This window comes from Neofelis nebulosa, chromosome 5 (genome assembly GCF_028018385.1).
Source record: "Neofelis nebulosa isolate mNeoNeb1 chromosome 5, mNeoNeb1.pri, whole genome shotgun sequence".
Taxonomy (NCBI): domain Eukaryota; kingdom Metazoa; phylum Chordata; class Mammalia; order Carnivora; family Felidae; genus Neofelis; species Neofelis nebulosa.
The window spans coordinates 27,524,983-27,537,495 of record NC_080786.1 but is presented as its reverse complement, the minus strand read 5'-3'; the positions used below and the strand labels follow the sequence as shown (position 1 = coordinate 27,537,495).

At 39.9% G+C, this 12,513-nt stretch overlaps 1 protein-coding gene and 1 long non-coding RNA gene across 13 annotated transcripts in view; one reads left to right on the top strand and one right to left on the bottom strand.

The window, feature by feature from the left end:
* NEK11 (NIMA related kinase 11) overlaps positions 1-12,513 on the bottom strand; it is a 288,025-nt gene that overhangs the window by 49,255 nt on the left and 226,257 nt on the right. The gene's annotated exons all lie outside the window — the stretch shown is intronic.
* LOC131511830 (uncharacterized) overlaps positions 1,668-12,513 on the top strand; it is a 28,301-nt gene continuing 17,455 nt past the window's right edge. For all 3 annotated transcript variants that reach the window (XR_009261764.1, XR_009261765.1, XR_009261766.1), the window contains exon 1: positions 1,668-2,008. This is a non-coding gene — a long non-coding RNA (uncharacterized LOC131511830). The remainder of the gene's footprint in view (positions 2,009-12,513) is intronic.

The following is a 12,513-nucleotide window of genomic DNA, read 5'->3' as shown; positions in this document are numbered from 1 at the left end:
GGAATTAATTATACTATCCTGACTACTATCTGTAACTTCCCAAGTTAAATTTTTAAAAATTCAGAAGGACACAGCATCATTTATATAGGATACCATAACAAAAAAGTAAAACCTAGATCTAATCACAAAGGAATAATAGACAAACCCAAATTGAGGGGCATTGTACAAAATAGCCCATCCTGTACTCATAAAAAATGTCAATGCCATGAAAGACAACAAATAACTGAGGAGCTGTTTCAGAATAAATGACACCAAAGAGACCTAACAACTAAATGTTAATGTGTGAAACTGGCATGTATCCTGGGTCGGAAAAAAAGTATTGCTACAAAGGGTATTATTTGGTCAATCGGTGAAATTTGAATGTTGGTTAGTATAGTCTATGGTATATATCAATGTGAAATATCTTAAATTTAATAATTTGCTGAGATTACATAAGAGAATATCCATGTTCTTTGGAGTTTCACACTTAAATATTTAGGTGTGAAAGATCATGATGAGTGAAATTTATTCTCAAATGACACAGTAATAATTATTATAATCATGTATAAATATGGATGTGAACAGCTAATGCAAATGTGACAAAATGTTAACAACTGGTGAATCTAGGTGAAGCATATGTCAGTATTTACTGTGCTATTCTTTCAACATTTCTATAGGCTTAATATTTTTGAAAATAAAATTTGAAAAAATTAACACTATTGGCCTGATATAATTAGTATCCCTGAAATACATTGCGTGTATGCCCTTCCTTATAGTCTTTTGAATAAAAAGCTATCTTCTTTACTCCTTAATGATAGGCACTAAATACTTGATTTTTCCTTAAGAATGCCTCTTGTATGTATCAGTTTGATATGCATTACATCACTTGCTCATCGTAGCAGGCCCTGCAGGTACTCTCCCACTGTGGGGGGTACCACTGGTGGAGAACCTTGCCTGGAGAATGTCCTTTTCAGTCACAATCCCTTCCTAGATGGCCCATATCCAGTCCTTGACTGACCTGGGGCTGCAAAGGCCTGGCCCTCTCACCCGAACTCTGGACAGTTCTGCAGGGCCATCCAAGCTTCAGAGTTCTCTGCAGGGTCCGTGGAGGCCTCCACTGAGACCATGGCACAGGCTGATGTGTCCCTGTGCATAGTCCACTTCCTTCCCCTCCTTTCTACACGTGCTGGCGTCATGAACACCCCCTCACAGACCTCCTGCGCAGTAATCCCCACCTCCAAGTCTACCTTCCCAGGGATCCAACTGTGGCAATAATGTTATAACCATTTTGCAGATGAGGAAACTGAACCTTTGAAAATCACTTGCCTAGGGTCTGAAAACTGTTTATTGGTGAAGTCATGACTCAGACTCCATATACGATGGCCTCCAGCCTCACATTTCTTCTATTTACCTTTCAAAATCCTACCTCTCTAGTAAGGACAAAGCCAAGTTTCCACTTCTCCCAGAGGCCTCCTTGACTTCCCCTTTCTGATCCGGAAGCTCTCACCACCTGCTCCATTTGGCACATGGCCATGGTCCCACTTGGGGGCTTTTCTTAACTGTTACCTCATATAATAAAACCATTGTGTTGTCATTTGGCTTCCCACTTTGAAGTTTGGTGCTTTCTCTGCCTTACACCTTCCCTGGGACAAAGGTCATTCATTGGTCTTTGTGCCCTAACAGTTGCTGTCATGTGCAGAGCACACAGTAAGTCACTGCACCAAGAATGTGAGAGCATGTGGCAAGGCCCTCTCTCTTCTGGCCATGCTCTGCGACTTAGAATAGGAAACACAACAGCCTCAGAAGACACTCAGCCCTGATAGAGGGACACTGATCTGCAGAGGCACACCCATTGAAAGATAACCAAACAGAGGGAGGAGCCAAGATGGCGGAACAGCACGGGAGTTTTTTGTGTATATCATGTCCATGAAATACAGCCAGACCAACACCAAACCATCCTTCACACCTAGAAAACTTATTGGAGGATTAAGAAAACAATCTGCACAACCTGAACCACAGAATTAAGCAGGTACATGGCGCGGTGAAGTGAACTTGGGGAGCGAGAAGCCACAGAGGGCAGGGAGGTGCTTTTGTGGGCAGAGAGAGGATAGAGATGGGGCGGGGGGGGGTGGGGAGAATACGGGAAAAGCAACGCCCCCAAATGCAGCTGGAGAGAAAGTGGAAAATTGGAAACAGTGGCAAGAACTAAACTAAAAAGGGAGAAAGGAGAAAGAGAGGGTTTAAATTCCATTAAAACCATAAACAAGGGGAGCACAAAGTATGAAACTCTGCAGCTCCATACCTGGCGGTGCTTTGGTGGGAAGGGCGAATCCACAGGAGCAGAGTGGGGTCTGGGAGGTTCTCAGGCCACATGGAGAAAAGCGGTTCCACTGCTGGAAGGACATTTGGTAGACACTGTTGAAGCCTCCTGGTCCCAGCAGACCCCAGAGAACAGCCACATTCACTGGTGCTGGAATGTCGTTGGGAGTGAAACCTGGGGCCAGATGTGTTGTGATTTTCCATAATCCCTGAAAAGCTACTGCTACACTATCTCGCAAACTTTCTCTGGGGCGAGCTGGCACCTGGCCGCAGTCTTAGGGCACTGACAGCGGCAGGGTCCAGCAAGCATTCCTGGGTGCAGCTGACATTCGGCCATTGTTCGGCCATTGCTCGGTGAGACGCTCCCACAGAGGGGCAGAATGGGACAAAGCCGCAGTCCTTCAGAAGTAGCAGCTGGGGAAAACCCAGGAGAGAGAGTACTGCCTGGGGCTTGATCACAGACAGTGAAAAAGTAGGGAGTGGACGAAAGCTGAAGACAGAGGACAGGTGTGCAATTGCTGATCGGGGAGAACAGAGTTCCGATACTAGAGACTGGGTAGCTGGGCAACGCCATTTTCACTGCTCCTGCACATGTGCATATGCACCTAGGAGTTCCACACTCTCCACTCCAGTAGGTTAGCAGTGCCATTTAGTGGAGATGGAGCCGTTACACTGAGCCCCACCCAACTGGGCCAACCTCGCTCTTTAAGAACACAAGTCTCACCGCCTGCTTAGTTTATGGACTATAAAGCACTTCATAAACTGACTTCTAGGTGAGCACAAAGTAATTTCAGTCCTATTTCAATCTGTTAGCTGGTCCATCTATTCAATTCCCTTTATTTTCTCTCTTTTTCACTTCTTTTTCTTGAATACAGAAAGAGAAAAAATTCATTTTTATTTTCAATTTTTATTAAAAATATTTTTCTTTGATTTTCTCTACTATATTCTTTACTTCTGTGTAATTTTTTTCAAATTCTATTTTACTCCCATCATCTCATTTTAGTCTACTTCAGTCTATTCATTTTTCAAATTCTCAAATGATTTCCTCCCTGCCCCCGTTTTTCTCTACTCTGTCAAACCACTTTCAACACCCAGACCAAAACACACCTAGGATCTAGCATCATTTATTCAATTTGTGTGTGTGTGCGTATTTAATTTTTTAATTTTAATTTTTCTACCTCATTAATTCCTTTTCTCCCTTCAAAATGACAACACGAAGGAATTCACCCCAAAAGAAAGAGCACGAAGAAACGACAGCCAGGGATTTAACCAACACAGATACAAGCAAGATGTCTGAACCAGAACTTAGAATCACGATAATAAGAATACTAGCTGGAGTCGAAAATAGATTAGAATCCCTTTCTGCAGAGATAAAAGAAGTAAAAAATAGTCAGAATGAAAAAATGCTATAACTGAGCTGCAATCACAGACGGATGCTGCGGCGGCAAGGATGGATGAGGCAGAACAGAGAATCGGCGATATAGAGGACAAACTTATAGAGAATAATGAAGCAGAAAAAAAGAGGTAGAGTAAGGCAAACAAGCACGATTTAAGAATTAGAGAAATCAGTGACTCATTAAAAAGGAAGAACATCAGAATCATAGGGTTCCCAAAAGAGGAAGAGAGAGAAACAGAGGTAGAAGGTTATGTGAGCAATTCATAAAGGAAAACTTTCCTAACCTGGGGAAAGACACAGACATCAAACCAGGAAGCACAGAGGACTCCCATTAGATTCAACAAAAACTGACCATCAACAAGGCATATCATAGTCAAATTCACAAAACACTCAGGCAAGAAGAGAATAATGAAAACAGCAAGGAAAAAAAGTCCCTAACATACAAGGGAAGACAGATCATGTTTGCAGCTAACCTATCCACAGAAACTTGGCAGGCCAGAAAGGAGTGGCAGGATATATTCAGTGTGCTGAACCAGAAAAACACGGAGCCAAGAATTCTTTATCCAGCAAGGCTGTCATTCAAAACAGAAGGAGAGATTAAAAGTTTCCCAGACAAAAATAAAAGGAGTTTGTGACCACTAAACCAGCCCTGCAAGAAATTTTAAGGGGGAATCTCTGAGGGGAGACAAGATGAAAAAAAAATTTATGCAACAAAGATTAGAAAGGACCAGAGAACACCACCAGAAACTCCAACTCTACAAGCATCATTACAGCAATAAATTCCTATCTTTCAGTACTCACTCTAACCGTCAATGGACTCAATGCTCCAATCAAAAGACATAGGGTAAAAGAATGGATAAGAAACCAAGATCCATCTAGATGCTGTTTACAAGAGACCCACTTCAGACCTAAAGGCACCTTCAGAGTGAAAATAAGGGGATGGAGAACCATCTATCATGCTAATGGTCAACAAAAGAAAGCTGGAGTAGCCATACTTATATCAGACAATCTAGACTTTAATGTAGGACTGTATCAAGAGATGCAGAAGGGCATTATATCATAATCAAGGGGTCTATCCACCAAGAAGACCTAACAATTGTAAACATTTAGGCGCCAAATGTGCGAGCACCCAAATATATAAATCAATTAATCACAAACATAAAGAAGCTCATCGATAGTAATACCATAATAGTAGGAGACTTCAACACCCCACTCACAGCAACGGACGGGTCATCTAATCAAAAAATCCACAAGGAAACAATGGCTTGGAATGACACACTGGACCAGATGGACTTAACAGATCTATTCAGAACATTTCATCTTAAAGCAACAGAATATACATTCTTCTCCAGTGCACATGGAACGTTCTCCAGAAAAGACCATACACTGGGACACAAATCAGTCCTAAGTAAGTACAAAGAGGTTGAGATCATACCGTGCATATTTTCAGACCACAATGCTATGAAACTCGAAATCAACCACAAGAAAAAATTTGTAAAGGTAACAAATACTTGGAGACTGAAAAACATCCTACTAAAGAATGAATGGGCTAACCAAGCAGTTAAAGAGGAAATTAAAAGTATATGGAAGTCAATGAAAATGATAGCACCACAACCCAAAACCTCTGGGACGCAGCAAAGGCAGTCATAAGAGGAAAGTATATAGCAGTTCAGTCCTTCCTAAAGAAGGAAGAAAGATCTCAGATATAGAACCTAATCTTACCACTTAAGGAGCTGGAACAAGAACAGCAAATGAAACCCAAAACCAGCAGAAGACAGGCAATAATAAAGATTAGCACAGAAATTAATGCTATTGAAACCAAAAAACAGTAGAACAGATCAATGAAACCAGAAGCTGGTTCTTTGAAAGAATCAATAAAATTGATAAACCACTAGCAAGTTTGATCACAAAGAAAAAGGACCCAGTTAAGCAAAATCAAGAATGAAAGAGGAGAGATCACAACCAACACAGCAGAAATACAAACAATAATAAGAGAATATTATGAGAAATTTATGCCAATAAAATGGGCAATATGGAAGAAATGGACAAATTCCTAGAAACATATACACTAACAAAACTGAAACAGGAAGAAATAGAAAATTTGAACAGACCCATAACCAATAAGGAAATCGAATTAGTAATCAAAAATCTGCCAAAAAAACAAGAGTCCAGGGCCAGATGGCTTTCCAGGGGAATTCTACCAAACATTTAGGGAAGAGTTAACACCTATTCTCTTGAAACTGTTCCAAAAAATAGAAATGGAAGGAAAACTTCCAAACTCTTTCTATGAAGCCAGCATTACCTTGATTCCAAAACCAGACAGAGACCCCACTAAAAAGGAGAACTATAGACCAATTTCCCTGATGAACATGGATGCAAAAATCCTCAACAAGATATTAGCCAACCGGATCCAACAATACATTACAAAAATTATTCACCATGACCAAGTGGGATTTATACCTGGGATGCAGGGATGGTTCAATATCCGCAAAACAATTAACATGATTCATCATATCAATAAAACAAAGGACAACAACCATAGGATCCTCTTAATAGATGCAGAGAAAGCATTTGACGAAATACAGCATCCTTTCTTGATAAAAACCCTCAAGAAAGCAGGGATAGAAGAGTGTACCTCGAGATCATAAAAGCCACATATGAACGACCCAATGCTAATATCATCCTCAATGGGGAAAAACTGAGAGCTTTCCCCCTAAGGTCAGAAAAAAGACAGGGATGTCCATCTCATCACTGTTATTCAACATAGTATTGGAAGTCTTAACCACTGCAATCAGATAACACAAAGAAATAAAAGGCATCCAAATCAGCCAGGAGGAGGTCAAACTTTCACTCTTTGCAGATGACAAGATACTTTATATGGAAAACCCAAAAGATTACACCAAAACACTGCTAGAACTGATTCATGAACTCAGCAAAGTTGCATGATATAAAATCAATGCACAGAAATCGGTTGCAATCCTATACACCACCAATGAAGTGACAGAAAGAGAAATCAAGGAATCAATCCCATTTACAGTTGCACCAAAAACCGTAAAATATTTAGGAATAAATCTAACCAAAGAGGTGAAAAATCTATACAATGAAAAGTATAGAAAGCTTATGAAAGATATTGAAGAAGACACAAAGAAATGGAAAAAGATTCCATGCTCCTGGATAGGTAGAACAAATATTGTTAAAATGTTGATACTACCCAAGCAATCTACATATTCAATGCAATCCCTATCAAAATAACACCAGCATTCTTCACAGAGCTAGAACAAATAATCTTAAAATTTGTATGGAACCAGAAAAGACCCTGAATAGCCAAAGAAATCTTGAAAAAGAAAACCAAAGCAGGAGGCATCACAATCCCAGACTTCAAGCTATACTACAAAGCAATAATCATCAAGACAGTATGGTACTGGCACAAGAACAGACACTCAGGGGGCGCCTGGGTGGCGCAGTCGGTTAAGCGTCCGACTTCAGCCAGGTCACGATCTCGCGGTCCGTGAGTTTGAGCCCCGCGTCAGGCTCTGGGCTGATGGCTCGGAGCCTGGAGCCTGTTTCCGATTCTGTGTCTCCCTCTCTCTCTGCCCCTCCCCCGTTCATGCTCTGTCTCTCTCTGTCCCAAAAATAAATAAAAAACATTGAAAAAAAAAATTTAAAAAAAAAAAAAAAAAAAAAAAAAAAAAGAACAGACACTCAGATTAAGGGAACAGAATAGAGAACCCAGAAATGGACCCACAAACGTATGGCCAACCAATCTTTGACAAAGCAGGAGAGAATATCCAATGAAATAAAGACAGTCTCTTCAGCAAGTGGTGCAACTTGTTACTCAACATGTCTCCAGAGGCAAGGGAAACAAAAGCAAAAATGAACTACTGGAACCTCATTAAAACAAAAAGCTTCTGCACAGTGAAGGAAACAATCAGCGAAACTAAAAGGCAACCGACAGAATGGGAGAAGATATTTGCAAATGACATATCAAATAAAGGGTTAGTATCCAAAATCTACAAAGAACTTATTAAACTCAACACCCAAAACACAAAGAATCCAGTGAAGAAATGGGCAAAAGACATGAATAGCCACTTCTCCAAAGAAGACATCCAGATGGCCCACCAACACATGAAAAAATGCTCCACATCACTCATCATCAGGGAAATACAAATCAAAACGACAAGGAGATACCACCTTACACCTGTCACAATGGCTAACATTAACAACTCAGGCAACAACAGATGTTGGCGAGGATGCGGAGAAAGAGGATCTCTTTTGCATTGCTGGTGGGAATGCAAGCTGGTGCAGCCACTGTGGAAAACAGTATAGAGGTTCCTCAAAAAACTAAAAATAGAACTACCCTACGACCCAGCAATTGCACTTCTAGGCATTTATCCAAGGCATACAGGTGTGCTGTTTCGAAGGGACACATGTACCCCCATGTTTATAGCAGCACTATCAACAATAGCCCAAGTATGGAAAGAGTGCAAATGTCCATCGATGGATGAATGGATAAAGAAGATGTGGTATATACATACAATGGTGTATTACTCGGCAATCAAAAAGAATGAAATCTTGCCATTTGCAACTACGTACATGGAACTGGAGGGTATTATGCTAAGTGAAATTAGTCAGAGAAAGACAAAAATCATATGACTTCACTCATATGAGGAGTTTAAGAGACAAAGCAGATGAACATAAGGGAATGGAAACAAAAATAATTTAAAAACAGGGAGGGAGAGAAAACAGAAGAGACTCATAAATATGGAGAACAAACTGAGGGTTGTTGGAGGGGTTGTGGGAGGCAGAATCGGGTAAGAAATTTACTGCTGAAATCATTGTAGCACTATATGCTAACTAATTTGGATGTAAATTAAAAAAAAAAACAAAAAATAAAATTAAAAAAAAATAAGAAGACACTCAGCCCTGTAGCCTCAACTTCCTTTTTTGTCTTTTCTGGAATGGAACGGGGTTTTGTGACACGGGATATAAGGGCATGGTGGGTTGTTTTGTGGAAGAAGCAATACCTGCCACGGGAGGGAGTCCAGGCTGCATTGATCTAGGTTAAAACCTGAGCCAGAAAAACACCTGGTCAAATTTGAACTCAGTCAAGCAATAAGGAAGGAAAAGCAAAAAACAAAACAAAACAAAAATCTAGGACTGAAATCATAAGAATGCATCTTTCATTTATTTTGCCAAGACTACTTTCATTTTAATTATTTCAAGCATTTCATAATATGCTAGCAAATGGGATGCTGTGTACTTTGCAAAGTAATGATGTGTTAGATGAAAAATCTGACAATACCACATTATTAAATTTTAAGGGAGAAATAGTTGATTCACTTTTCTTTGAAGATTATCCACTGGGAAATTAACAAAGGCTTCCCATAATCTCCTCCTAGCAAGGAGAAGTGGAAGTAGGCAGAAGCAGGAAAGTTTAGTGCAAACTCCGTCTGGCTTCCAGTTCCTGGAATTCACTTGTTGCCATGGTAACTCTGTTACAATGTGGCCACTCAGATTTAAGTTAAGCAGGACCTGAAACAATAAGCATTGAAACACATTACCACACAATGCTATGAAACTTGAAATCAACCACAGGAAAAAGTCTGGAAAACCTCCAAAAGCATGGAGGTTAAAGAACACCCTACTAACGAATGAATGGGTCAACCAGCAATTACAGAAGAAATTTAAAAATATATGGAAACAAACGAAAATGAAAATACAACAATCCAAATGCTTTGGGATGCAGTGAATGCAGTCCTGAGAGGAAAATACATTGCAATCCAGGCCTATCTCAAGAAACAAGAAAAATCCCAAATACAAAATTTAACAGCACACCTAAAGGAAATAGAAGCAGAACTGCAAAGACACCCCAAACCCAGCAGAAGAGAAATAATAAAGATCAGAGCAGAAATCAACAATATAGCATCTAAAAAAACTGTAGAGCAGATAAATGAAACCAAGACTTGGTTTTTTGAAAAAATAAACAAAATTGATAAACCTCTAGCCAGGCTTCTCAAAAAGAAAGGGGAGATGACCCAAATAGATAAAATCATGAATGAAAATGGAATTATTACAACCAATCCCTCAGAAATACAAGCAATTATCAGGGAATACTATGAAAAATTATATGCCAAAAAACTGGACAACCTGGAAGAAATGGACAAATTCCTAAGCACCCACACTCTTCCAAAACTCAATCAGGAGGAAATAGAAAGCTTGAACAGACCCATAACCAGTGAAGAAATGGAACCAGTTATCAAAAATCTCCCAACAAATAAGAGTCCAGGACCAGATGGCTTCCCTGGGGAATTCTACCAGACGTTTAAAGCAGAGATAATACCTATCCTTCTCAAGCTGTTCCAAAAAATAGAAAGGGAAAGAAAACTTCAAGACTCATTCTGTGAAGCCAGCATTATTTTGATTCCCAAACCAGACAGAGACCCAGCAAAAAAAGAGAACTACAGGCCAACATCCCTGATGAATATGGATGCAGAAATTCTCAACAAGATACTAGCAAATCGAATTCAACAGCATATAAAAAGAATTATTCACCATGATCAAGTGGGATTCATTCCTGGGATGCAGGGCTGGTTCAGTATTCAGAAATCAATCAGTGTGATACATCACATTAATAAAAGAAAAGATAAGAACCATATGATCCTGTCAATCGATGAAGAAAAAGCATTTGACAAAATTCAGCATCCTTTCTTAGTAAAAACCCTCGAGAAAGTCGGGATAGAAAGAACATACTTAAACATCATAAAAGCCATTTATGAAAAGCCCACAGCTAATATCATCCTCAATGGGGAAAAACTGAGAGCTTTCCCCCTGAGATCAGGAACACGACAGGGATGTCCACTCTCACCACTGTTGTTTAACATAGTGTTGGAAGTTCTAGCATCAGCAATCAGACAACAAAAGGAAATCAAAGGCATCAAAATTGGCAAAGATGAAGTCAAGCTTTTGATTTTTGCAGATGACATGATATTATACATGGAAAACCCGACAGACTCCACCAAAAGTCTGCTAGAACTGATACATGAATTCAGCAAAGTCGCAGGATACAAAATCAATGTACAGAAATCAGTTGCATTCTTATACACTAATAATGAAACAACAGAAAGACAAAGAAACTGATCCCATTCACAACTGCACCAAGAAGCATAAAATACCTAGGAATAAATCTAACCAAAGATGTACAAGATCTGTATGCTGAAAACTATAGAAAGCTTATGAAGGTAATTGAAGAAGATATAAAGAAATGGAAAAACATTCCGTGCTCATGGGTTGCAAGAATAAATATTGTTAAAATGTCAATACTACCCAAAGTTATTTACACATTCAATGCAATCCCAATCAAAATTGCACCAGCATTCGTCTCAAAGCTAGAACAAGCAATCCTAAAATTTATGTGGAACCACAAAACACCCCGAATAGCCAAAGTAATATTGAAGAAGAAGACCAAAGCGGGAGGCATCACAATCCCAGACTCTAGCCTCTACTACAAAGCTGTAGTCATCAAGACAGCACGGTATTGGCACAAAAACAGACACATAGACCAATGGAATAGAATAGAAACCCCAGAAGTAGACCCACAAAAGTATGGCCAACTAATCTTTGACAAAGCAGGAAAGAATATCCAATGGAAAAAAGAAAGACCCTTTAACAAATGGTGCTGGGAGAACTGGACAGCAACATGCAGAAGGTTGAAACTAGACCACTTTCTTACACCAGTCACAAAAATAAACTCAAAATGGATCAAGGACCTGAATGTGAGACAGGAAACCATCAAAACCCTAGAGGAGAAAGCAGGAAAAGACCTCTCTGACCTCAGCCGTAGCAATTTCTTACTTGACACATCCCCAAAAGCAAGGGAATTAAAAGCAAAAATGAACTCTTGGGACCTCATGAAGATAAAAAGCTTCTGCACGGCAAAGGAAACAATAAACAAAACTAAAAGTCAACAAACGGAATGGGAAAAGATATTTGCAAATGACATATAGGACAAAGGGCTAGTATCCAAAATCTATAAAGAGCTCACCAAACTCCACACCCGAAAAACAAATAACCCAGTGAAGAAATGGGCAGAAAACATGAATAGACACTTCTCTAAGGAAGACATCCAGAGGGCTAACAGGCATATGAAAAGATGTTCAACGTCGCTCCTCATCAAGGAAATACGAATCAAAACCACACTCAGATATTACCTCATGCCAGTCAGAGTGGCTAAAATGAACACATCAGGAGACTATAGATGCTGGCGAGGATGTGGAGAAACGGGAACCCTCTTGCACTGTTGGTGGGAATGCAAACTGGTGCAGCCTGTCTGGAAAACAGTGTGGAGGTTCCTCAAAAAACTAAAAATAGATCTACCCTATGACCCAGCAATAGCACTGCTAGGAATTTACCCAAGGGATACAGGAGTGCTGATGCATAGGGGCACTTGTACCCCAATGTTTAGAGCAGCACTTTCAACAATAGCCAAATGATGGAAAGAGCCTAAATGTCCATCAACTGATGAATGGATAAAGAAATTGTGGTTTATATACACAATGGAATACTACTTGGCAATGAGAAAGAATGAAATATGGCCTTTTGTAGCAACGTGGATGGAACTGGAGAGTGTGATGCTAAGTGAAATAAGTCATACAGAGAAAGACAGATACTATATGTTTTCAGTCTTATGTGGATCCTGAGAAACTCAACAGAAACCCATGGGGGAGGGGAAGGAAAAAAAAAAAGAGGTGAGAGTGGGAGAGAGCCAAAGCATAAGAGACTGTTAAAAACTGAGAACAAACTGAGGGTTGATGGGGGGTGGG